Raw genomic sequence first — 27025 nt, forward strand, 5'->3', positions numbered from 1 at the left:
TTGTATTTTTCCATGAAACAGTCTTGGTGGACTACATTATGGCATAAAATGTGTAATTACTTCTTGGTGATCTAATTGTTGTCCTATAAATACCTAAGTTTTTCTTTAATGATCCTTTTCATGTTTTTAGTTCAGTTATGTCTCCTCTTTCAATTCTGATTGCATTTGTTTGAGTCTTCCCTATTTCCCCAGGCTACCTATTTGTTTCAAATTTAGTTACTTTTCCAAATACAAATTTTTATGTAATTGATTGTTTTCTGTATTTGTGATAGTCTCTATTTTCTGTCTGCTTTATCTTTTTATGTTATTTTTATGTTTATCTTGTTATGTCAATAAAAATGCAAATGAGTGTTTTAAGGAATCTGAAAAATATACAATTCATATGAAAGCACACAACACATGGAAGCAACAAAACAATCATGACGTCAAGAGAACCTGGAGACATCACACTTCTCTCTTTCTAAAGATATTGCAGAGGTACATTAACCACAACAGTGTGTTGCTGGCATCAAATGAGACATTTGAACTCACAAACTGCAAGATCATGACCTGAGCTGAGGTCCATAGCTTAACCAACTGAGCCACCCAGGTGCCCCACCCTGCCTTCTATTTTGTGACAGCTTCTGTATATGGGGAAACATAGGAAGCACTCAGGCCGTGTCCCTACTAGAAGTACTCCAGGCGTCCTCTCTGCCTGCTGTAAAAGCAGTCTAAGCCACTGCGCTCCCATGTTTTCCCAAGCTTGCACATCTGCAAAGGGAAAGACTGCCACTATTCACAGGCATTCCAGACATGCCCTGGAGTCTTCAGGGCTGTTGGCACCCTCTGGTAATACCCGCAGGTCCTAACCTCATGAGTACAAGAGGACAGAGAACATTTTTCCAGCAGGCCTATAATTGCTGCCCTATTATACGCAACTGAACTTTCTGCTAAAATTGCTAACAGTCACTCTGCAGCCCAAACCGTGGGGAGACTGCCACTGTCTCTCCAGTGACTGACAGAGCTCACAAGGCTGTCAAATACACAGCCAAGATCAGAGGCCCTGTCCTTTCCTTCACTTTAGAAGCCTGCCTTTTTCCCTGACTTGGACTATTGTTTATCATGTAAGTTCCTCACAATGGGAAAAGACAGGTGGACAGATAATGATCAGATGGGGTGTAAATCGGGGTTGAGTGGGCCTCCTGAGGCCCCTTTCTTCTCTCCTTTGGTCTTGCACCAACCCCATTATGGGATAATTAAGAAACTGAGAGACAGTGGGTTCTTCCCAGACATCCACTAAACCTCTGACTAAATTATTTCCCAGGGCACTACTTGTAAATCTCTCCAAGTTTTGTATAATATCAGCAGGCCCCAGGGAGTCCCTCTAGCCCCTCCCTACCCACTGGGGCTCTCCAGATGGATTTGACAAATTAGCTTCCTCTTTGGTTAATGGCAACATGTTTGGTGGATGGACTGATGCTGTCTGACTGGACATGCCAATGCCACGACTGTGGTAAAGAATGTAATGCCTGAAATGGTTCCTGGATTTGCCATTCCATTATGGATTTAGCCAGACCAAGGAACTCACTTGAGCCCATAGACAAACTACGTACTTGCAATGAGTGGGGGTGATAATTAGAATTTCATAGCGCACATCATCCTTAATCATCACAGAAGAGAACGTTGAATTCCCCGGGGTCTTCTGCAGTGTCCGTGTCGGATGCTTTTTTGATTTATGGTCTAGCAGACATCTTCACCTTTCCAGAATTTTTGCAAAGATTTCTTGACAGTGCATAGTGCGGTCAGTGCAGTTCTCATGATAGCAGTAGCCCTCTTCAGTGCACGCGGTTCCATCTTGCATATGGAAGTCATCAGGGCCCGACAAGGACACCCCACGACAGGACTCTGGAAGAGCACATATATTCTGGATTGGCCTGCCAAGTGTCCCAGCATCGAAATCGGTGCAGTTTGTATAGCATCTGCCTGTATTACATTTGTCCCCAGGGGTTAAAATACAATCACTCATACAGCCTAGATTGCTATAGTACTGCTCTAAGGAGCTGCAGTCACAATGCTTGCCTGGGTCAGCTAAGTAGTTTCCGAAATGATTGTGGGTCAGGCTTTTATTTCAATGCACCATTTAGATCTTGAAGAGGCACTTGCCTAATCTGCCACTGATTATGTATTGTGTATGAATGAAGGAACACTTACTGAAAGCTTCAGGTATACAAGGGAATTTGGGTCCTAATGCAGTTGGACCTTTTCTGGCAAGCATATTCATCAGTGTCAACCCACAAACCAATATATTTTGCAATCTGATGTGTTGCTATGACAGACAAGAGTAAATAATATCTGCCTAAATAACCCGTCATGACGGGGCTTTGTGGATGGCATATACTACATACAACTGGGCTGAAATTAACTTCATGGGATCCATTTCGAATCGCAACTAAGGATGAATGTGGTTTAAGAATTCGAAAACCCTTGGACTCATAGTATCAAAAAAAAAAAAAAAAGGACTCTGATGCAACACATATTTGCCCATGTTAACTGGATCTCTCTTATTATAAATTATCATGAAACCAATATAGTAACTTACATGAATCCCATGAAACAATGAGTCAATTAAGCTAACTAGTCTTATTAAGAATTGGGCACATTTTGACACGTGGTTGACACGTGGTTGAACACACTGTATATTGTTTAGGGTCTGAGAGCAAAAATCCGTGATGGGATGACTACAACTTACTAGAGATCCTGGGGGCTGTACTGATATTTTCTTGAGAGAACAGGGGGTTCCTACCCTCCTTATATCCCAGGTTATAAGTAGGTCCCATTGCATTGGTGTCTGCCACTATCTGAGAAACAATGTGTTCAAATGTTGGGAATCGCTGATGCGTCTATTTCATAGGCAAGGTCATCCAACTTCAAGATACCTTCAAGGCCCTGATAGCACGTGTCCATGGTGACCATGGAAAGAGGAATCTCCTCCTGGTAGCCGAGGTAGTAACAGTCTGGAGGCATGGAGGGGTAGTCCATCTGCAAGTCTCCCTGATCGTCCTGAGTGATCATCAGCAGATGTCTGGACCTAAAGTGTTTTTTTCCCCACATGTGGATAACGGGTCTCTTGTCCCAAACACAGGCTACAGGACAGCCAACCAGTCATCTGAATGCCCTTGCCATTGTGCAGCTCCTTCTTTGTAATTACCACCTCAAGGAGATGTAGCGCCATGAGGGACGACCTTGAGAACCCTGGACAGGAGCCAGCACTGCCCAGAGTGCAAACTGCAAGAAGGACGCCCTCAATGTGACCTGGCCCTTTGCCATCCTCATGCCCCTGCTCAGGGATATCTGCCAGTGAGAGTGGATAAATAGAGGATCCTCAGCAAAGTGAGGTCTAGGCCATCTGACAGAACAGAGGGCTGTACCAGGTGGCCAGCCCCCTGCACCTGAGATCCACTTGTGGGGTTAGGTAACAGTCCCAGGGTGTGGCATTGTGTGACCCTGCACAACAGTTCAGCTGGGGTGGATGTGGGAGAAGCAGGTGAGCCAGTTCAAGCGTGCTCACATGGACATAGTAAGGACTCGGACCCAGAGACGTGGCTCTATTCAACACATTCCACCTTTAATCTAGCTAGTGAATATGGGATATGAAATTTTAACACCCTGAACTTCTCTACCAATTCCATGTCCTGTGGTACTGCTGGGTCACTTTCTATGGACGACTGCTTTTCCTCATTATGGAGACCAATGCTTCCTACTTCCTTGGGATGTGGAGGTGGACATTGTCAATTTTACCTTTATAGGTGACTAAAAGAATAGCTTTGTCAGTTTTCATGTCTCATTCTGGTTAGACATTGGTTTTCAAGCCATTTGATCCTTTTGGTTTTTGGTTTGAAGCTTCCTCTGAGTTTACTGAGGAAACATTTCCCAGTATTCTGTCATGATTGGTGAAGTACAAGGTTGTATTTTAGTATTTTTTTTACGCCAGCTGGGGAGAACAGAAATTACTGCTGACCATGTGTGAGCCCCAGGGGTTTTCCACTCTAATCCCTTAATGGGGTTCTTCCCTGGCCTCTGGCATTCTCCTCCCATGCATGTGTGGTTCCCTCCTCAGCTGGAGATGCCAGGGAGTTGAGGTAACTTTGGCAGCTTGCACCATGGGTCTGCACATGATCAAAAGACGTTATCAACCATGGAACTCCCTTGTTTAATTAAATATGCTCTACTCCTTTAAAACACCCTGCGTCAGGGAGAAACCTCAGAGTTGGCTTTTGAACAGGAGTCTGCATTCTCACCAGTGGCTGGCCTTGTGCATAAAGCTCAAATTCCTTTCCTAACAAAATGAAAACTTTGAACGTTGACTTTTCCAGCAACAGGCAGCTGAATTTGGGTTTTGATAACAATAAAACAGAGAATGGAGTAGCAGTTGCCAAGGGCTGGCAGCGAGGCGCAATGAGGGTTAGATATCAAGGGGTGTGATTTTCTGTTATGCAAGACGACTAATTTCTAGAGGTCTTCTCCACAACATTACACGTGTAGTTAACAATAGTGTATTGTATGGTTAAATTTAGTGACGAGGGTGGATCTCAGTTTCAGTGAGATCTTACCACAATACACGAGTTTTGCTTCTCACACAAGTATGCATGGACACACACTCTGTACTGATAAGTGAAAATAATTTTAAAAAAATGTACATACTTTGGATCCTAACCCTGGGGATATGCTATTTACAAATATTTTCTTCCATTCCATAGGTTGCCTTTTAGTTTTGTTTATTGTTTCCTTCACTGTGCAGAAGCTTGCTATTTTGAGGTACTCCCAAGAGTTCATATATGTATGTATTTAATTTTCTTGTAATATTTTAAATTTAAATACAAGTGTGTTAACCTACAGTGTAGTATTGATTTCAGGTGTAGAATTTAGTGATTCATCACGTACATATAACACCCAGTTCTCATCTCAACAAGTGCCCTCCTTAATGCCTATCTCCCTTTTAGCCCAACTTCCCCACTTCCCCTCAGTTTGTTCTCTGTATTTGAGAGTCTCTTCCTGTTTCTTCTCTCTCTGTTTTTTCTTATTTTATTTTTCCTTTCCCTATGTTGTGTTTCTTATATTCCACATATGAATGAAATCATATGATATTTGGCTTTTTCTTACTGACTTATTTCACTTAGGTTAATACATTGTTATTCCACCCACATTGTTGTAAATGACAAGATTTCATTCTTTTTGATGGCTGAGTAATATTCTATTGTATATATTTACCACCTCTTCTTTATGTGTTCATCTCCTGATGGATATTTGGGCTTTCCCACAATTTGCTTAATGTTGATAGGGCTGCTATAAACATTGGGGTCCATGTGCCCCTCCGAATCAGCCTTTTGGTATCCTTTGGATAAATAACTAGTAAAGCAATTGCTCGATCACTGGATAGTTCTATTTTTAATTTTTTTTCAGGAATCTCCACACTATTTTCCAGAATGGCTGCACCAGTTTGCATTCCGACCATGTTAATTTTAGCCATCCTGACAGGTGTGAGGTGTTATCTCATTGTGGTTTTGATTTATGTTCCCTGACGAGGAGTGACAATGAGCCTCATTACACGTGTCTTTTTGCCATCTGGAAGTCTTCTTTGAAAAATGTCTGTTCATGTCTTCTGGCCATTTCTTCACCAGATTATTTGTTTTTTTCACTGTGGAGTTTGAGAAGTTCTTTATAGATTTTGGATACTAAGACTTTATCTGATATGCCATTTGCAAATATCTTCTCCTATTTTGTCAGTTGCCTTTTACTTTTGTTGATTGTGTCTTTGCTGTACAGAAGCTGTTTATCTTGAGGTCCCAATAGTTCATTTTTGCTTTTGTTTCCCTTGCATCTGGGACATGTCCAGTAAGAAGTTGTTCTGACCGTGGTCAAAGAGTTTGGTGCCTGTGTTTTCCTCTAGGATTTTGATGGTTTCCTGTCTCACATTTAGGTCTTTCATGCATTTTGAATTTGTTTTTGTGTACATTGTAAGAAAGTGGTCTGGTTCCATTAGAGTTTCCTGTTGCTGTCCAGTTTTCCCAACACCATTTGTTGACAGGACTGTCATTTTTCCATTTGATACTGTTTCCTGTTTTGTCGAAGATTAGTTGACCATTTATGGGTTTTCTACTCTGTTTCATTAATCTATGTGTCTCTTTTTGTGCCAGGAGCATACTGTCTTGATGACTACAGCATTGTAATATAGCTTGAAATCCAGAATTGTGATGCCTCCATTTCTTTTCTGTTTTAGGATCGCTTTGGGTGTTCAAGGTCTTTTGTGGTTCCACGATAACTTTAGAATTATTTTAGAATTTTAGCTCTGTGAGGAATGCTTGTATTATTTGACAGGGATATTTGCACTGAATTATTTGCATTGAATGTCTAGATTGCTTTGGGTAGTATCAGCATTTTAACAATGTTTTTTGTTTTAATCCATGTTCATGGAATATTTTTCCATTTCTTTGTGTCTTCTTCAATTTGTACCATAAATGTCCCAGGTTTTTCAGAGTAAAGCTCTTGTAACTCTTTAGTGAGGGTTACTTCTAGGTATCTTATGGTTTTTGGTGTAATTGTAAATGGGATAAATTCCTTGATTTCTCTTTCTCCTGCTTCATTATTGTTGTATCGAAATGCACAAATTTCTGTATGTTGATTTTGTATGCTGCAGCTTTACTGGCTTATTGTATCAGTTCTAGTGCATTTTTTTTGGTGGAGTTTTTCAGGTTTTCTGTATGTAGTATACAATTCAACTCCAAAACTGAATAATCCTATTAAAAAATGAGCAGAAGGCATGAATAGAGTTTCCAAAATGCAACATACAGATGACCAATGAACACATGAAAAGATGCTCAACATCACTCATCATCAGGGAAATATAAATCAAAACTGCAATGAAATATCAACTCACTCCCGTCAGAATGACTAAACTCAACTACACAAGAAACAACAGGTGTTGGTGAGGATACAGAGAAGGAGGAACACTTTTGCACTGCTTGTGGGAATGGAAACTGGTGCAGCTTGTCTGGAAAACAGCATGGGCGTTCCTCAAAATGCTAAAAATATAACTACCTTATGATTGATCGATTGAACTACTAGGTATTTACCCAAAGGATACAAAAATACTAATTTAAAGGGAATTGCAACTCTATGTTTATAGCAGCCCTATCAAAAACAGCCCAGCTCTGGAAACAATCCAAGTAAGCATTGACTCATAAATGGATAAAGTATATGTGGTATATCTACACACACACACACACACACACACACACACACACACACACACACACACACTCATACTCATACACTGGAATGTTTCTCAGCCCTGAAAGGAATGACATTTGCTATTTGTAATGATATGGATGGAGCTAGAGAGTATTATGCTAACTGAAACAAATGAGAAAAAGACAAATATATGATTTCATTCATAAGTAGAATTTAAGAAACTTCAAAAGGGAAACGGGACAAATAATAGAGAAGAGCTACACCAAGAAATAAACTTTTTTCAATGTTTTTAAATTTATGTTGAGATAGAATGGGGGGAGGAGCAGAGGAAGCAGGAAGGAGAATCCCAAGCAGTCTCTTTGCTGTCAGTGCAGAAACCAAAATGGGGCTTGATCTCAGGATCCATGAAATCAAGACATGAACCCAAATCAAGAGTCTTAGGCTTAAGCCATGGAACATATAGACCCAACAAAACAGATTCTTACCTATACAAAACAAACTTATGGTTACCAGAGGGAAGGTGGGAGGAGGTTTGGGGAAGTAGGTGATGGGGTTGCAGGGCCGCAGTCATAATGAGCACTGGGTGTTGTATGGAAATGTTGAATCACTATATTTTACACCTGAAAGTAATACTACATTTAATGTTTACTATGTGGAATATGAATAAAATCTCAAATGATGTATTTACAGTGTCTGCAAATGGCCTTGTTGGCATACAGCCCATGAAGAAACATTTATTCCAGAAAATACACTGACAGACGGAAAAGCTAGAATTTTGAGCTAAGGTATGTGCCTTTCCTTCCCCACCCCAGCTCAGCAAATGGAAACTCCAATGCAAGGAGCTGGGACTATAGGCATGTGCCACTGAGCCTGGCTGCAACCTCCCCTCCAGACTGTTGCAACCAATACCAGGGTTCCTGGTGACCAGCTCCTGTTCAGAGGACTCTTTCCCAGAGGGACAGGATGTCAGTGACCCTAAGCTGTTTGCTGTTGAGGCCAAGCCCCAGCAGGTGCCACTGAGATGTGGGACTCACTCATTGTTTGCAGCCCCACTCCCAGGATGGAAACTCTGCCCTGGGCACAGTCCACTCAGGATGCTGGGAGCCTGGTCTCCCCAGACCTGACTTGTACAGCAGGGGTCTCATGCCACTAGGACAAGCAAGCCTCAAAGAAGTGCAGCTGCCACTCACCCCTAAACTGGGCTCTTATTTTGTCCCCCCTTGCAGCTGCAGAGTTATGCCCAGGACAGGGGGGAGCTGGAGCAATCCGCTAAACCAAGGTGCAGATCTGTTCTGGTACAGCTGACTTCATTTACAGATAAGGGTGAGGAAGTTCTGGGCCTCATGTTGTGGGAGAGTCAGGTGCAGGAGACAGATGGTTTCAGTGGAGTATTCCTAACCTACTCCTCCTCACCTGTAGGATAGAGCCAGAGCCAGGGACAGTGGAGGGAACAGCTCCTGTCAGAACACATGTGAGATTATGGCCTCAACACCTCTCCATTCAGAGGGGTCCGAGTTTGTAGGGTTTAGTCTGTGGAGAGTTGAAACATCTTGGTTACAACATTTATTTATTTATTTTATTATTTTTTATTTTTTTTTAATTTTTATATTTTATTTTTTTGTGTATTATTATTTTTTTAATATATGAAATTTATTGTCAAATTGGTTTCCATACAACACCCAGTGCTCATCCCAAAAGGTGCCCTCCTCAATACCCGTCACCCACCCTCCCCTCCCTCCCACCCCCCATCAACCCTCAGTTTGTTCTCAGTTTTTAACAGTCTCTTATGTTTTGGCTCTCTCCCACTCTAACCTCTTTTTTTTTTTCCTTCCCTTCCCCCATGGGTTTCTGTTAAGTTTCTTAGGATCCACATAAGAGTGAAACCATATGGTATCTGTCTTTCTCTGTATGGCTTATTTCACTTAGCATCACACTCTCCAGTTCCATCCACGTTGCTACAAAAGGCCATATTTCATTCTTTCTCATTGCCACGTAGTATTCCATTGTGTATATAAACCACAATTTCTTTATCCATTCATCAGTTGATGGACATTTAGGCTCTTTCCATAATTTGGCTATTGTTGAGAGTGCTGCTATAAACATTGGGGTACAAGTGCCCCTATGCATCAGTACTCCTGTATCCCTTGGATAAATTCCTAGCAGTGCTATTGCTGGGTCATAGGGTAGGTCTATTTTTAATTTTCTGAGGAACCTCCACACTATTTTCCAGAGCGGCTGCACCAATTTCCATTCCCACCAACGGTGCAAGAGGGTTCCTGTTTCTCCACATCCTCTCCAGCATCTATAGTCTCCTGATTTGTTCATTTTGGCCACTCTGACTGGCGTGAGGTGATATCTGAGTGTGGTTTTGTTTGTATTTCCCTGATAAGGAGCGACGTTGAACATCTTTTCATGTGCCTATTGGCCATCCGGATGTCTTCTTTAGAGAAGTGTCGGTTACAACATTTAAAATTTCAACATCACGGGGTTTTAGGTCATTTCTATCTGCAGTAAGGGTATCCTTCATGTCTCTTATGCTTTCCTCAAGCACAGCAAGTATCCTCATGATAGTTTTGAAAAATTCTATTTCTTTTGAGAGTTTTTAGAAATTCTGTTTGAGGCATATTAGTTATATGTGCTTTAATAATATCTCTGTCAATGACCTTTTATCGTTTTTTCTTTTGGGATGAATTCCTCCATCATGGTGTATGTCTATGTCTTTGCTTTCTTAAGTGTTTTAGAAAATCCTGTTTTGTTTTCTGCTTCTGGAGTAGTCTTTTTGAGAAATGTTCAATTGCTGTTGAGGGCTTGACACTTTAGGAAGCATTTGTTGCATATTCTGTGTGCACTGTGCTGTCGTGTATTGGCTGCTCTGTCCCTCAGCTAAGTCCTCTGCAGAGTTTCTCCTTGTCTCCCTTGATGAGTGTTTAGACATTGTCCACAATGTTGTGAGTTTTAACTAGGTGAGTTTGTTCTGCCTGTAAAAGAGGCTAATTCCTATTTCCCCTAGAGGTGAAGCTATGCCTCACTATATGGTCAGTAGACTTGGTGCCTTTGGGGGTATATGTCGTCTTTTGAGGGAGGGGTGCGGTGCTGATCTGGTTTCCAGGCCCTCTGTCTCTAGTAAGGAAGCACCTGAGGAAGGCAAGGGGGGTGGGGGTATAGCTTGGTGTCAGTGGCTCAGCTTCTACTGGGAGGTTCTGTGCTGCTCATTGAATTCTGTCCATGCTGATTGGTGGGAGGAAATATTGGCATCAGCTCCCTGTCTAGTCCCTTGAGTTGGAGTTCCCAGCCTCCCCTGTTCAGGAAGCCCTCCCACAGAGAGAACAATCTGTACTTGTGGGTCTCAGGCTTCCATCAGAACCCTGCCTTCTGTCTGTGTCCAAACCATTGGCCCACCTGGTGGCACAGGGCTCTTATGTTTTATCTCAGGAGCTCTAGCTGGGTTTGAAAACTCCAAATTATATGAGCTCAATATGACCGGGACCCCACTGATCCTCTAGGAGAGGGTGTTGCTGTGCTATGCCTGGAGCTAGTTATCCCAGGAGGGCAGTTGCATGAACACTGGGGGCTTGGAGTTCATGGTGAGGAAGAACGTGAAGGCAGCATTCAGTTAGCTGCTCTCAACAGAGGCTCCTATGCTAATGACCAGGGCAGTGCAATGGTGCCTGTCAGCTCTCCTGCCCCACGAGAGGCAATACACCCTATACGAAATGCACCCTGAGAAGGTAACTGTCTCTCCCCAAGTCGCCCAGGGGATTTTCAGACCACAATTCCCCCTATGCGACTCTGCCTTCCTTCTCCACGGAAGCACAGCTATGCCCACCAGGCTCCATGCCAGTGATGGCATGGACTTCTAAATCTTCAGTCTTTGAACTGCACATTTACAGGAGGTTGACTTGTCATGATTACCTTTATGTGTCATCTTGACTGCATCATGGTGCCCAGAAGCCCCACTGTTTCTGTGGATGTCTGTGATGTGTTCCAGAAGAAATGTGTCTGGCATTTCTATCCATGGTTTCTGTCTGTCTGGGCATCACCCATTCCATTAAGGTTCTGAATAGAAACTGATGCAGAGGTAGGAGGAATTCCCTCAGTTTCACTTCCCATGTGTGTATTTGAATTGGAACATTGGTCTCCTCTGGTCCTTGTTCTGAGAGTTACATCACCAGCTCTTCACGTTTGAGACTAGAAACTAGTTCAGAATCAGATGAGAATTACACCACTGGTTTCCCTGGGTCCAGCATGTGAGAGTGGAATGTGGGGCTTATCAATGTATTTAGTCATGTAAACCAGTTTCTTTGGTTTCTGTTCCTTGGGAGAATCCTGACTAATACATGGAGATGAATTATCTCTTCTTTAGAGGAATTGGATAAAGCTGTAGCTCATTTAAAATCCTGAGTAGCACTGCCAGGAGGGAAGTGTCACATTGTTGGGACAAGTGCTGGGTGAAGATAATGGGGGTCTGGGGGATCCTGTAGTCCTGGCTGCACAGTGAGTGCATCTCGGACTTCTGTTGGGACGCCTGGGTGGCTCAGTCGGTTAAGCAGCCAACTTTGGCTCAGGTCATGATCTTGGTCAGGAAACTGTCACACATTCACTGGTTCTCACTCATATCCACTCACATATCCACTCACATACTCAGTGTCTCTCGTTCACCATGAATTACCTTTTAAAAGAGCAACAAGTGGTGCGCCTGGGTGGCGCAGTCTGTTAAGCGTCCGACTTCAGCCAGGTCACGATCTCGTGGTCCGAGAGTTCGAGCCCCGCGTCGGGCTCTGGGATGATGGCTCAGAGCCTGGAGCCTGTTTCCGATTCTGTGTCTCCCTCTCTCTCTGTCCCTCCCCCGTTCATGCCCTGTCTCTCTGTCCCAAAAATAAATAAACGTTGAAAAAAAATAAAAAAAAAATAAAAGAGCAACAAGCACAACCAAGCGAAGCATATACTCCATGATGAGGTGTCTGTGTTCTGTCCTGATCACAGAATGGGAACACCTGGGACCCCTGGAGCTGGGGCTCCTCTCCCAGTTGCAAGGTTGGGCTGGGCTGGTTTTATCAGCACAGAGAGGGCCCTATTTGCGTGTCCTCTTACATATATATCACACTGCAGACTTAGATTTGATTCTTTAAAAGTGAATGGCAGGTTTAGGGATGAACTTCTACATTAGTTTGTGTGGATGGTGCTGTGACACTATGAATAATTCTAATCAGTGAGCACAGGTATATTTGCGGAACTTGTGCATTTTTACATGTCTTTCATCAACAAAGGTCATTTTCGCTCTACAATTATTTTACATACTTTATGAATTTTAATCCCAAGTACTTTATTCCGTGCCATTTTCAGTTGTATAATTTTTATTTGTTTTGCATATATTTCCATGCTGGTGTGTAGAATCATAGGTGGTTTATTTTTATTTATTTTCTTTGTTCATTGTGCTCATTGTGCATCCTGCACTTTTCCTCATTTTAAAACACTGGTTCTAATATTTTTTGTGGTATCTCTAGGGTTTTGTTATGTTTAAGATCATGTCATCTGCAAACAAGCAATTGTCCTTCCTCCTTACTGATTTAAATGTCTTTTATTTCTTTTTATTGCCAAAGTTTGTGGGTACTTCTTCCAGTTGTAGGAGAAGAATGCCTTTCCCTTCTTTTCTTCTGGGTTTTCACCCAGTGGAAGGATTCAATTGAAATAAGACTGATCTAAAGGGGAGAATAAATTTCATTTTGCAAGTTCCTGGGCTTCCTAATAATATGGCACCCAGAGAATGAACAAAGCAGGTGGCACTTGAGACTTTCAGACAACAAAACATTGGATTTGGCAAGAGTCAAGGCAAAGGTGTGGTTTTTGGATATTTTTTAGTCAGGTAACCAGGTTTGTTTGCACAACCTTCTTGTCCCTGAGTTCCTTATTCTGGTGCTAAGGATGGTTCTCCCATCCTGGTACAGGGAAGGGAGTTTCCCAAGGGAGATTTATATCCTGCTGTCAAGGGACACAGGAGGGTCTGAGTGTCCTTGGACTGGCTGTTTCTCCTGTGACTTTCATCCAAATAAGGACTGTGACACGATGATATGGTTTGAGGCAGCATAGTTATTCTTCACGTTATCATGTGGAATACTTCTATTGGGAGGACCATCATTGCCTAGCTCCTGATGTGGCAGGAATGCTTTTAGTATGTTATGTTCAATATGCTGTCAGGTGTGGGCTTTCATAGTGGCCATGATCATGTGGAGGTAATTTCCTTCTCCTTTTTAATTGAGTTATTTTTAAATGATGAACATGTGTTTTTTGTTCATGAAAAAACTTTCTCTAATGATTTTATGAATAAATTAAGGGTGGCTTTGATTCAATCATTCCCTCTGCTAATGGAGGACATCACATTTTTGTATTTGTGTATGTTGAAGGAAACTTGCATCTCAGGGATGCATCACACTGGATTATCATGTATAATCCTTTCAGTGTGCTGTTGAATTCACTAGGCTCGGAATTAATCAAGGAATTTTGCATGTATGTGTATCGGAGACACTGGCCTGTAGTTTCCCTTCATGTAGTATGTTTCTCTGGCTTTGTTGTGAGAGTAAAGGTGTCCTCATAAAGTGCATCTGGGAGTGGTCTTTTTCATCAGCAATTTGTAATAGTTTGAGAAGTATTGGCATTAATTATTCTTTAAATATTGTCAAATTTTAATAACGCCTTGTTTGTTTTGGAGGGTGAAGTGTTTATATTAAGGATATCTTCTTACTAAGTTTTGTTTTGTTCCTTTTGTATTTTGCATGAAAGAGTCTTGGTGGATTAAATAATGCTAGAAAACGTGTAATTTGTTCTTGGTGATCTAATTGTTGACTTATAAATATCTAAGTTTTTCATTTATGATCCTTTTCATGTGTTTATTTCAGTTATGTCTCCTTTTCAGTTTTGATTCCATTTGTTTGAATCTTACCTATTTGCCTAGGCTACCTATGTTTTTTAAATTTCACTTATCTTTCCAAATTCAAATTTTAATGAAGTTGATTTGTTTTCTGTATTTGTGATAGTCTTTTTTTCTCTGCTGTATCTTTTTATGTTAATTTTATATTTATCTTTTTATCTCAATGAAAATACCAATGCCTTTTTTTTAAAGGAATCTGAAAAATATATAATTCATATGTAACCAAAAACACATGGAAGTAAAAAAAAATCATGAAGAGGAGAGAACCTGGAAGGAGAACACTTCTTCCTTCTAAATATATTGCAGAGATACATTAACTCCAACAGTGTATTGCTGGCATGAAATGAGACATATAGACCAGTGGAGCTCATTACGGAGCCAAGATGTAGAATTGTGCAGATGCAGTCAGAAAATCCTCCATGAGATATCCAACAATGCGCAGTGGGGAAAGGATCATGTCTCTTAAACATGGTGTTGACTAGGGGCACCTGGGTGGCTCAGTCAGCTAAGCATCCAACTTCCAGTCACATATTGTTGTCATGATTTGTGGGTTTGAGCCTCACATCAGGCTCTGTGCTGACAGCTCAGAGCCTGGATTCTGTGTCTGCCTCTATCCCTGTGCCTCCCCTGATCATGATCTGTCTCTCTCCCTCATAAATAAAAGAAACATTAAAAAATGGTGTTGATATACACATGCAAAATAATGACATTTGGCCGTAATCTTGCATCATACATATATGTCAACACAAAAAAATCTCAAAATGGATTAAAGATTAAGCAGAACCGCTGACCAAAAATGCCTTCGAAGAAAACACACAGGATAAACATCATGATATTCGCTTGACAATGATTTATTTTATACAAAAGAAAAATCACAGAGAACCAAGGCAGACAAGGGGGACTGCATCAAACTAGAAAGGGGGCAAATCAAACAGTAGCAGGGTGAGAAGGCAGTCTATGAAATGGGAGACATTACATTAAAAATATTGAAAAGGAGTTAATATCCAAAATACAGGAGGGACTCCTTAACATCAATAGCAAAAATCACAATTATAATCATAACAATAAACACATCACCTGATTAAAATTTGGGTCAAACATGTAAATATCCATTTTGCTATTAAGGTTGAAAAAATGTCCATCCAGCATATGAATTGATGTTCATCATCACTAATCATCAGAGAATTCCACCCTCGATCCACTGAGATATCACCTCACAACTGATAGCAAGGCTATTATAAAATATGGCAAACACAATGAGAACATTTCAAGTGTTGCTGAGGATGTGGAGAACAGGCAATCCTAGAATTCACTTGATGGGAGTGCAACATCGTGTAGCTACTATGGAAAACTGCGGTGAAATAACCCACTAAACTGAGTTCCTAATCTGCTCCCATACAGTTGACTTCATGTCCAGCTGAGTGTGAGGAAGGTCTGGGCCTCATGTTCTGTGGAGAGGCAGGTGCAGAGACAGGTGGATCCAGTGGATGATTCCTTAACTACTTCAGTAGAATGGACCCCTGGCTGACCATTTTGTAAGTTTTGTAAGACTTGACTCAGTGTGCCTCCCCACTGGTTGTCTCTGGCTTCCTGAACTGGATGGAGAACAAAAGGAGTGAAGGGTAGAAAGTAATCTTTTCTCTCACAGGAACGTGTATATACTGAGAATCCTTGAGAGAAAGTCGTGGAGTTGATGAAGCTGTGGGGTGCGACAACCTCAAGGGTCTTTTCTCATGGTCTCTCTTCATGGGCATCAAAGGAAAACCTTAAGGAAAATAAAAGGAGAGAGGAGCTGGTCAAATATATTAAATTTAGATCACTTGAATGAGTCAGTCTCCTCTGTTTGAAAATCACTTACATGTATTTTAAATGGTGGCCCGTGTACTTGTGAGGCACAGGTCTGTATATGAGTTGATTTATCCCCAAGCTTGGTCTCTGTCAAGGTCGGCACTACTATATGACTGTTCACTCTAAATGTTAGAATATATCTGTGTTTATAAATGGTTTAGGAAACAGTGTATACTGTTTACTGGTCAGGATGAAGCTTGCAGGGCATGATGAGAAAGTTGCTTCACAGGAAACCTGACCCTGAAACACTGGTTCTGGATATGAATTCTGAGATCTTGGGTGCCCCCTGGAGACCTGTGAACCTTCAGGTTACCTACGTGGCTCCTGGTGTCCTGTGTTTTCCTGATGACCTGAGTGCCCCCAGGTGAACTGAGTGGCAACTAGTGACCTCAATGCCCCATGGAGACCTGAGCATCCCCCTTGAGGTCTGAGTGCTCAGTGCAGAACTGAGTGACACTGGTATCCTCAGCTCCCCCTGGTAACCTGAGCACCCAGGGAGATCTCAGTTATCTCTGCTGTCCTGAATGCCCCCTTGTGACTTTTAGGTAACCTAAGGGCAAATCGCAATTTTTGGGCCGATGCTCAGCTCTCAGAAGTCCTTTGTGGTGTTTGAGCCAGCTCTGTGGCTAGGCCTATCCTGTCCTGTTCACCCTTAGAGGCGGTTCTGATTGTATGGCTGTTAATCCTGGGGGAACCTCCAAGGGTGTGGCCAGCACCTGCTTTATCCCTCTTCCTCTTGCCTAACAAACTGCCTAACTGATGGACATGTGGCTCTTGTGTTCTGGACCCTAGTATGTGACATAGAATATATGACAGTATGTGAACTATATGATAGTATGTGAACCATCCACTGCATCCACTCTGCTGGTGTCGGTGGATCCAATTCCACCAGAAATTACTGGTTGAGATGGAGAACCCCAAGATGCTGCTAGTGAGGTGCAGAGTGTGCAAGGCACTCACCAGTCGGGCACTAAAACAACCACATTAATGAAAATGGATTGGCTGACCTGGACATCATTGGAATCTAAAAGTCCGGAGCCTAAAGAAATTGTAGAAAATGTGTTCATAGTCCTGAAGGCATGTGCCAAGAGGATAAATGCTGAGTTAGCTGAATAGACTTCAAATGAGATCAGAATGCTAGATAGTAGATAGATGATAAGTGGACAGGTGATGGATGATAGAGGGTAGATAGATGATAGATAGATAATAGATACTTTTATGTTATATTAAAGTCATTAAAGAGGAGTCACATCATTATGAATGTATTATAATGAAATTACCCACTATTGTCAATATTTTTTAAAAGACCATAATTTCACACAGAAAAGAATATTTGACACCAACTTTAGATATACAAAAGAATTATGACTTCAATATTTTCTGAATACAGCTTCCACATAGGGTAGCACATGCCTCCTTGTAGATTCCTCCTCCCTCTGGGGCCTTGGCTTCCACTCCCATTTGTTCCCAGGGTCTCCCTTCCCAGGATGTCCTGAGCTCTGGGATGTGCAGGGACAAGAGCTGTGTCCTGGATCTGGACCATCATCCCTCTAGCCTAACATTTACAGCTCCTTCCAGGCCCTTGCTCAACCACCAGGCTTCTGCCCACCAGGCTCCATCCCTGCATCCACCACCTGCCAGCTTCCTTCTGGACTCTTCCATTCATTTCCTGTGGATTTAACAACAGTTTGTTAGGTTGGCAAGTCTCCTAATAATACTTCACATTGAGGAAAGAACTGTATAGATAAAACATGACAGACTCTCTCCACAATAGCCTTGAGTTCATTCCCATGATGTTATTATTTTGTACCCCATCTCAGCCCCTTGACCCCACAGTGTTGCATTAGAAACTGTCACTTTCATGAACTGTACTAAATCTGTCCCCCTACACAACTGGTCCATCCTATCTATCTACTCTATATGGTCATCAGACAACCACCAAGCTAAGAAGGAACACAATACACAGTGTGAAGACATAAGTATTTATAGAAATAATTTTATAAAATTTTATCTAATATTCAAAGTAATGAGATATTTGGAAGTAACTTAAATATGGTAAATGACCATGTTTATTATAAGATTCTATGAGTTTAGATGAACATAATCAAGTTACAGGACAACCGAGTAACCACAGGTCAAAGAAATGTATCATTCTCAGGTCTATCCAAACCCTTTCCTTTCCACACCAACCAGTTTCCTATCTCTCCCTTTCTCTCTGGGCCTCGCGTGTTCTCTGTCTCAAAAATAAATAAACATTACAAAAATAAAGATACGTACAGGTCAGTGAGATTTAATGGAGAACCCAGAAATAAGCCCCTTCATCTTTGGTCAACTGAATTTTGACAAGAGCAGACAACATGACATTGGGGAAACAATGGTCTTTTTAATAAAGGGTGCTAGACAGCTGGCTATCCATGTGCAGAGGAATGAAACTGCGTCCATACCTCACACCATATACAAACTCAAATCAAAATGGATCAACAGTTTAAATGTAAAATTATGACCTCTGGAAGCAATATATCGAGATAAATCTTCATGACCATTGGGTTTAGCAATGTTAGAGATGACACCAAAGCACAAGCAAGGAAAGAAAAAGTAGATAAATTTAGTTTTCTCAACATTAGAAACCTTTGTACACCAGAAGATGCTATCCCCAAAGTGAAAAGACAAAGCCTAATGGAAGACAATATTTGCACAGTATTCGTCTGGTAAGAGCCTGTTACGCAGAATGTATAAAGAGTTTTTACAACTCATCAAGAAAAAGACAACCCAATTTTTAATATGGACAAAGGATTTGGATATATCTTTCCCCAGTGCAATCATACAAATGGTGAATACCACTTGAAAAGATATTAAACATCAATAATCCTTATGGAAATGAAGATTTAAACCACAGTGAGATACCCTTTTACACGCACTAAAATGCTCTAATCAATACAACTACAAAATAACAAATGTTGGTAAAGATGTTGAGAAATTGGAACCCTTCAACCTTGCTTATGGAAATGTAAAATGGTGGAGACTATGTGTAAAATAGTTTGGCAATTCCCCCCCCCCCAAAAAAAAGATAAAAACATAGAATTACCATATGGCCCAACAATACTACTCCTAGGTGTATATCTCGAAGAATTGAAAACAGTTGTTTAAACAAAGTGCATGTGAACATACATAGCAGCACTGTTCACAATAGCCAAATTGTAGAAACTATGCAAATGCCTATCGGTGTGTGAATGGATAAACAACCTGGGGCAGACCCTTAAACAGGAATATTATTCTGTCATACAAAGAAATAAAGTAAAATGTTGTGGCTGTAGACAATACTGGTTTCTCAGAAAGCTATCACAGAACTCCACATCTGCACTTACATCTGGAAATTTAAAGCAAAGCCTTGAGCAGGTATTCATGTTCCCGTATTCATAGCCGCTTCTTCACAACAGCCAAAAGATGGAAGCAACCCAAGTAACTATTCACAGGTGAGTAAATAAACAAAATGTAGTATATACACAATGGAATATGATTCAGCCTTAAAAAGGAAGAGAGTTCTGACACACACCTGCACACTGACTGAACTTGGCAGTCATTATGCTGAGTGAAATGAGCCAGTGACAGAAGGAAAATACACTATGGTTCCACTTAAGTGAGGTGTCCAGAAAAGTCATAACAGAGACACCAAGTAGAATGTGGCTGTAGGGGCCGAGGGGAAAGGGGAATTGGGATTTAGGGTTTAAGAGATACAGAGTTTCCCTCCGGGAACATGACAACGTTCTGGAGATGGATGTACAACAGTGTGAATGCAGTTAATGCCAGACAACTGTATGCCTAAAGTGACTTACGTGGTAAATGTTATGTTATGTACATTTAATCAGAATTTAAAAATGAAGGACTGATACACGTCACAACATGGGTGAATGCAGAAAACATCCTCAGTGACAGAAGCCATCCAGAAAAGGCCACTCAGGAACCATCTTGCTCTTTTTTTTTCTTAACATTTGTTATTTATTGTTGAAAAAGAGAGACAGAGACAGGTCATGATAGCGGGAGGGGCAGAGCAAGAGGGAGACACAGAATCTGAAGCAATCTGCAGGCTCTGAGCTGTTAGCACAGAGCACAAAGCAGGCGCTGGAACCCATCAATTGGAGATCATGACCTGAAGTGAACTCGGCCTTTAGCAGACTGAGACCCCAGGCGCCCCAGGAACCACCTTGCTCTTTAAATACCCCCAGGTTACACAGATAGGGGAAAGTCTCAGGAGCACTTCCCCAAAAGAAACCGGATCAGAATGGGAAAAGACATTTCACAGTGGGTCAGGTGGGGACACTTGAAGTGGGCCTGTGGTCTGGGTTCTAATGTGGAAACACAGGGATTCCTCATTTGGGGTTCTGTGGTGGTTTCTCGGGAGCTTCCTCGTTTGGGTTAAAATGCACCAAAGTATCTCATGTGAAGTGGCAAACGCGGCAAAGAAACCAGTGTCCAGGTAAAGCGTATTTGCGCTGCTGTGACACGTTCACTGCACGTCTGAAATCACAGAGTAAGATACTCCTCCAAACAACAGTGTCAGCCCCGCATGACAGAAGCAAGAGAGGGGTCAAACGCTGTGACGTAGGCCCACGCACAGACCCAGCTCACCCAGGCGGAGAGGCCACGGGCCCTGCAGGAGGCAGCACGTGAGCCAGAGGCACGTGGGAGGGTTCAATTGGTGGCCACGTGTCTTGGGTGCAGCGGAAGCAGTGGGATTTGGAATTCCGGTTGTCCACAAGACGCCACGAATAAGCTGTTAGAACTGCGAAAACCAATGAAGGGACATCTCACCGAAGTGGACCCGGGAGGCGGGGAGGGGAGGCTGGAAGGCTGAGCCCAGCACCCAGGGTCAGGCTCGGGAACAACCCACCCCTACAGACCCAAGATTAGAACCCTCCGCGGAGAGAAGCCCCAGGCTCAGGCCCCGCCAGGCGAAGCTGTGCCCTGTGGCCCCTACAGGAAACCCACCGCGCCTGCAGCCGGCCCCGGGAGGCGCCTGCTAGCCCTGCAGCCCTGCTTTCCTCCTGCGGACCTCGCTTCAAAACCAGCCTCCCAACTTCCTCTTCTCCGGAAACAGCGTTCCTCTCCGGGTGCTCCCGACTAGGCCCCGGTTTTGCCTCGGCTTGCTGGGCCAGGATGGCAATTCTCCGCTACTCCTGAATAAACCCACTTTTGCTGGTAATGTAACTGGCCGCGTTGTTTCCAAGGGCAACGGAAGGATAAACGAGGACACTCGCGGGATAGGAGATCAGCACACACACACCACGTGCACGTCTGCACGCTCCTGACGACCTGTCGGAAAGAGAAAGGAAGAGACGGTGCCATTTACAACCGCCGCAGAAGGAACGACGTGCCCCAGAGGAAGTCTAAGCAAGGAGGTGGCAGGCCTGCTGTCCCAGGACAGGGCACGGGGGACAGAAACGGAGGAAGACGCACGGGGGCGGAGAGCGGCTCTGTGCTCCTGGCCGCGGAGGAACCGACCCCGTGAGCACGTCTGTCCTGCCCGGAGCGACCTGCAGCTCCGGGGTGTCGCACCGAACTCCCCACGGCGCCGTCGCAGACTCGGGAGGGACACCCCGCCGCGCGCGGAGGCTGAAGGGACCCGCAAGGCCAGAGCGGCAGGAGTGCAAGCTCCGCCAGGGGACCCCGCTCCTGGACCGCGAACCGCATGAGGAAGCGGCGGGAACCGAGTGGGCGCGGAGCAGGAACATGGCCGCGCGGCCCCGCCGCCCGGCGCAGGTGAGGTAAGCCCCGCGGGGGACACAGCGTCACCGCGCACGACGCCGCGCAGGGTCCTTTCCCCCCAGGGTCTGGGGAACACCGCCCCCCTCAGCCTCCAGGTTCCGGAAGCTCCTCTTCCCGGGGCCTGGCTTTCTCCTCACCTGCTCCTCCTTTGGCGGGACCTGAGAGGACCGGGTTCTTGTCAGTGTGGACGCGGGGCCACGTCCCCCTGAATCCGCCACAGCGGGTCCTGACGAAACCGGGTTCTTTTCGGTGTGTACACGGGCCCTCGTCTTCCCGAATCCTCCTCAGCGGGTCCTGTGGAGACCAGGTTCTTGTCCGTGTGGATGCGGGGCCACGTCACCCTGAATCCTCCACAGCGGGTCCTGAGGAGACCGGGTTCTTGTCAGTGTGGACGCGGGGCCACGTCCCCCTGAATCCTCCACAGTGGGTCGTGAGGACACCGGGTTCTTGTCTGTGTGGACGCGGGGCCACGTCCCCCTGAATCCTCCACAGCGGGTCCTGAGGAGACCGGGTTCTTGTCAGTGTGGACATGGTCCCTCGTCTCCCCAAAGTCTACACAGCGGGTCCTGAGGGGACCGGGTTCTTGTTGGTTTGGACGCGGGCCCTCGTCTTCCCGAATCCTCCTCAGTGGGTCCTGAGGAGACCGGGTTCTTGTCAGTGTGGACATGGTCCCTCGTCTCCCCAAAGTCTACACAGCGGGTCCTGAGGGGACCGGGTTCTTGTCAGTGTGGACGCGGGGCCACGTCCCCCTGAATCCGCCACAGCGGGTCCTGACGAAACCGGGTTCTTTTCGGTGTGTACACGGGCCCTCGTCTTCCCGAATCCTCCTCAGCGGGTCCTGTGGAGACCAGGTTCTTGTCCGTGTGGATGCGGGGCCACGTCACCCTGAATCCTCCACAGCGGGTCCTGAGGAGACCGGGTTCTTGTCAGTGTGGACGCGGGGCCACGTCCCCCTGAATCCTCCACAGTGGGTCGTGAGGACACCGGGTTCTTGTCTGTGTGGACACGGGGCCACGTCCCCCTGAATCCTCCACAGCGGGTCCTGAGGAGACCGGGTTCTTGTCAGTGTGGACATGGTCCCTCGTCTCCCCAAAGTCTACACAGCGGGTCCTGAGGGGACCGGGTTCTTGTTGGTTTGGACGCGGGCCCTCGTCTTCCCGAATCCTCCTCAGTGGGTCCTGAGGAGACCGGGTTCTTGTCAGTGTGGACATGGTCCCTCGTCTCCCCAAAGTCTACACAGCGGGTCCTGAGGGGACCGGGTTCTTGTTGGTTTGGACGCGGGCCCTCATCTTCCCGAATCCTCCTCAGTGGGTCCTGAGGAGACCGTGTTCTTGTCCGTGTGGACGCAGGTCCAGGTCCTCCCGAATCCTCCACAGTGGGTCCGGAAAAGCCGGATTCTTGTCGGTGTGGACAGGGGACCTTGTCCGCCCGAAGTCTCCACAACGGATCCTGAGGAGACCGGGTTCTTGTCGGTTCGGACGTGGGCCCTAGTCCACCCCAAGACTCCACAGCGGGTCCTGTAGAGACTGGGTTCTTGTCGGTTTGGACCTGGGACTTCGTCCTCCGAATCCCCCACAGCTGGTCCTGATGAAGCCGGTTCTTCTCAGCATGGACACAGGCCCTTGTCCTCCCGAATCCTCCGCAGCGGGTCCTGTGGAGACCAGGTTCTTCTGGGTTTGGACATGGGCCCTAGTCCTCTTGAATCGTCCTCAGCGGGTCCTGACAAAACCAGTTCTGGTCGGCGTGGACGCGGGCCCTCCTCCGCCGGAAGTCTCCACAGTGGGTCCTGAGATCAGGTTCTTGCCACGTGGACAGGAACCTATGTCGTCCTGTTCCCCCACTGTGAATGTAATGGCACAGCCTTAAGGTCAGAGTGGTCCTTCATGAAGAAGTCCTTAGATTGTGTTGTCAAGGGCCTGTCCTCCAGGTTGGAAATGGTCAAGGATCTGGGCGCATGACACAAGGCAAAAACAAAAAACAAAAACTCCACACTCTTTGAATTGTCCCCATTCTATCTTAGAGTTGGATGGCGTCACCTCGGCTTGACCTCTCCCAGTGGGCCTGTGCTGCCATGCCAGAAAAATCCAGGTCCCAGGAATCAGAGCTTCTTTCTTCCTACCTCTGTGGGCTCGGGGGGCTTGGGGAGCATCTTCCTCAGAGCCTTCCCCCTTTTTTTTGTCTGTGTATCCTGCCCTGTGCCTTGGCGTGCTTGTCATGGTCTTTTGATAGAGTGAAAAGTCTGGAGGCTCCTCTAGGGTGTCTCTGTAAACAGGCTGTGGATACTTTGAGTTTTTCAGTGAATGATGACTTTGGCGGTCTTGGACCAATCCAGTCAGCTGCAGCATGTCAAGTGCTGTAAGCAACAGCTCTGAGCCAATGACAAAGACCCACAAAAGCCAATCAATGTCCTTGTCTCCCTCCCTTTGGACAAATGATTCCAGGAAGCCTTGCATTTCCATGATGGTATAGTGCCTGTCACCATTTCTGTCTCTCACGCTTGTCCTTGGACATGTAGGTGTAGTGGATCGTGACAGGGAAAATCTGGGATAGAAGTTATTTCTTCCCAGAGTTGTGTTCTGTGGCCTCCCACACTGAGGTGTCCCACTCAACACCTGACAAGTGGGGAGCCATTGGCGACAGCAGCGAGGATTGCAGCCACTAGGGGGAGCTTGCCTTGGCCAAGTCCTCCACCCTGGGTGCCATGATGCTCCTTGTAGATTTGCCTCCATCACTAGCTAGGGCTGGCTAATCAAGCACAACACCACGGTGCTGGCCGCAACACAGTGGACCAAGCAGCTGGCGTCTTCTTCGACACTTATCTAGGAACATTGTCCTCAGTGTCCACCTCCTTTTGAGGTGAATAGGAAATACACACCCCTGTACCCCCAGACTGATGCCTGCTTGTTGGTCTCTGCAGGGAGTCTGACCTTTTATGGCACTGATAATTTAGGGTGAGCATTTCTGGCAACAGCTGGCGTAAGCCCAAGTCAAAGCTACAGACCACCAGCAAGCACCAGCTCCTTCCCACAGCAGCTGAGACGTGAGGGTGAGGAATGAGTGAGCCATTCTTAGGTCTAAGGCATTGTAGGGGGGCATCAGCTGGCTCCCATCCCATCCTTGGGGATAAATGTATTGTGGGACCTCAGCTTCTGTACTGAATTAAGAACATGTAGACTGTGACCTGCTGAAGGAAGTGGCAACAGCAAGTCACAGTGGGTGACAGGCAGCTCTCTAGGCATCTGAGCTCTCGCTTGGGGTACATGAGATGTGTGGGCCCCTTGTGACTGAAGGTGGGGTTTCAGTACACCCCCAACAAAGGAAATGGAAGCACAGGATTTATGACTTACAGAGCCCAGAACAAGAGGGCACAAGGACCCAGGGAAGGGCAGGCCTCCATCCCACATTCGCAATGATCAGGACATAGAAAACAGGGTAGCAAGTACAGGATTTCATGGGAGCAGATGGGGGTGAATTCGCTAACTTTCACAGGCTCACCTCTGTGTTATTCTAGAAGGTGCTTGGAAAACCAAAGTGGGAACCCTAGGCAGATTCTTATCTAAGATAAACTCACTGAAAAGTAGGCAAGAGAAAGAGAGCAGGGATTCACATTTACCGGTCTCCCTCTGGATGCCAGAGTCATCCATAGGCACTTGTGCCTACCTTTCTGATTGATTTATGGGGTGCTCCTTTCAGCCTCATGGTCCCAGTCTCCCACATTTGGAAATTTGCTCTCCAGAGAGGCACAGCTTGCGCTAGGTGGAACCTAATGCCAGTCCCCTTCCCTCACAGCCCGCAGACACCCCCGTGTGGGACAGGCAGTATGGGTGGGTGGAGCCCTCTATTATCCTGAACCCACGTTGGGACTGAGGGAAGACAGATTACCTGGAGAATGAGAAACTTTTCAGTCCACAACAGCGTAGTTTTGGAGAAAACTCATGAAGTTGCCAATAAAGGAGCTTGTGTCAACTTCTTTTAATTCTGGAACCAGACACTTCCGCTCAAGGCACAGCTCTAACTCACGTCCTCTTCCCAGAAACTAAGGCTCAGTTTGGGCTCTTGCAGGCTTAAAAACTACATAAAGGCCACAAGCATGCAGTTTTCAAGTTTTATTTCAGAGTGCTGGTCTGTGACCCATGAGAGACCTGGTGTCAGAGCCATGATGTGCCTGAGGACCCCTGTGTCTCCCATGGACCCTTGGAAACGTGCATGTCAGCTGTGCTGCCTCATTACTGTATTTTTACAGATGCACCAGGTGCATTGTCTGTAGTTGTTCAGGGGTCTGGAGGGTGAATTATGGATTGTCTTCTCCAAAAATCTCTTCTTTAACTTTCTCTGTGTTTATAGTTCTGACATTCTGGAAACAAGAAAGAGGAATGCAGCTATTATGGCATAAATGTGACCAAAAACCACTCTGAGATATACCATCGATTCATGACTTTGCCTGACTGACTGAATTCTTCTTGGAGGGGTCCACAGTCTGTGCTCCCACCAGTGCCTTGTCCGTGCACCATGGAGGATCCCAGCTTATGTGGCAATGGCAGTTCCTGTTATGGTTGCACATCCCTCAGTGACTGCATTTCTCTGGGATACAGTCATAATTCAGCTGAGCCCCACTGCCATTGGAGTAGGTATCCTGACACAACTTTCCAGGAGCACAGGAAGTACCAGTTCTCAACCAATCTCGGTTGTTCCTGTGCTACGATGTGAATCCAGCCCCAAACATTAGAACCCTGGATCTCAGACAGATGGAATACAACATGCTCTTGCAGTTGAGGGAGATGTGTGACATTCCTACACTGCAGCCTTCCACAAGGCACATCTGTGTGGGAACAGGGTTCAGCGTTGAATTCCCCGCAGTCTTCTGCAGTGTCCATGTCGGCTGCCTTTGTGATTTATGGTATAGCAGACATCTTCACCTTTCTCAGAATTTCTGCCAAAGTTTCTTTGCAGTGCTTAGTGCAGTCAGTGCAGTGTCCATGATAGCAGCAGCGCTCTTCAGTGCACGCAGTTCCATCTTGCATATGGAAGTCATCAGGGCCCGAGAAGCACACCCTATGGCAGTACTCTGGAAGATCACGTATATCTTCGATTGTTCTGCAGAGTGTCCAAGCAGCGGAGTTGGTGCAGTCTGTATAGCATCTCCCTGTATTCCATTTGCTGCCATGGGTTCAAATACAATCACTCATACAGCACAGATTGCTGTAGCACTGCTCTAAGGAGCTGCAGTCACAATGCTTGCCTGGGTCAGCTAAGTAGTTTCCA

The 27025-nt window shown here is 45.1% G+C and overlaps 1 long non-coding RNA gene across 1 annotated transcript in view; it reads left to right on the top strand.

Annotated features, from left to right (window-relative positions):
• The window catches only part of LOC123386315, a 33889-nt gene extending 25111 nt beyond the window's left edge, over positions 1-8778 (top strand). Inside the window, exon 5 of the long non-coding RNA XR_006600095.1 lies at positions 7918-8778. This is a non-coding gene — a long non-coding RNA (uncharacterized LOC123386315). The remainder of the gene's footprint in view (positions 1-7917) is intronic.
• Positions 8779-27025: the final 18247 nt, after the last annotated feature.

This window comes from Felis catus, chromosome B3 (assembly GCF_018350175.1).
Source record: "Felis catus isolate Fca126 chromosome B3, F.catus_Fca126_mat1.0, whole genome shotgun sequence".
In the NCBI taxonomy this organism is placed as follows: Eukaryota; Metazoa; Chordata; class Mammalia; order Carnivora; family Felidae; genus Felis; species Felis catus.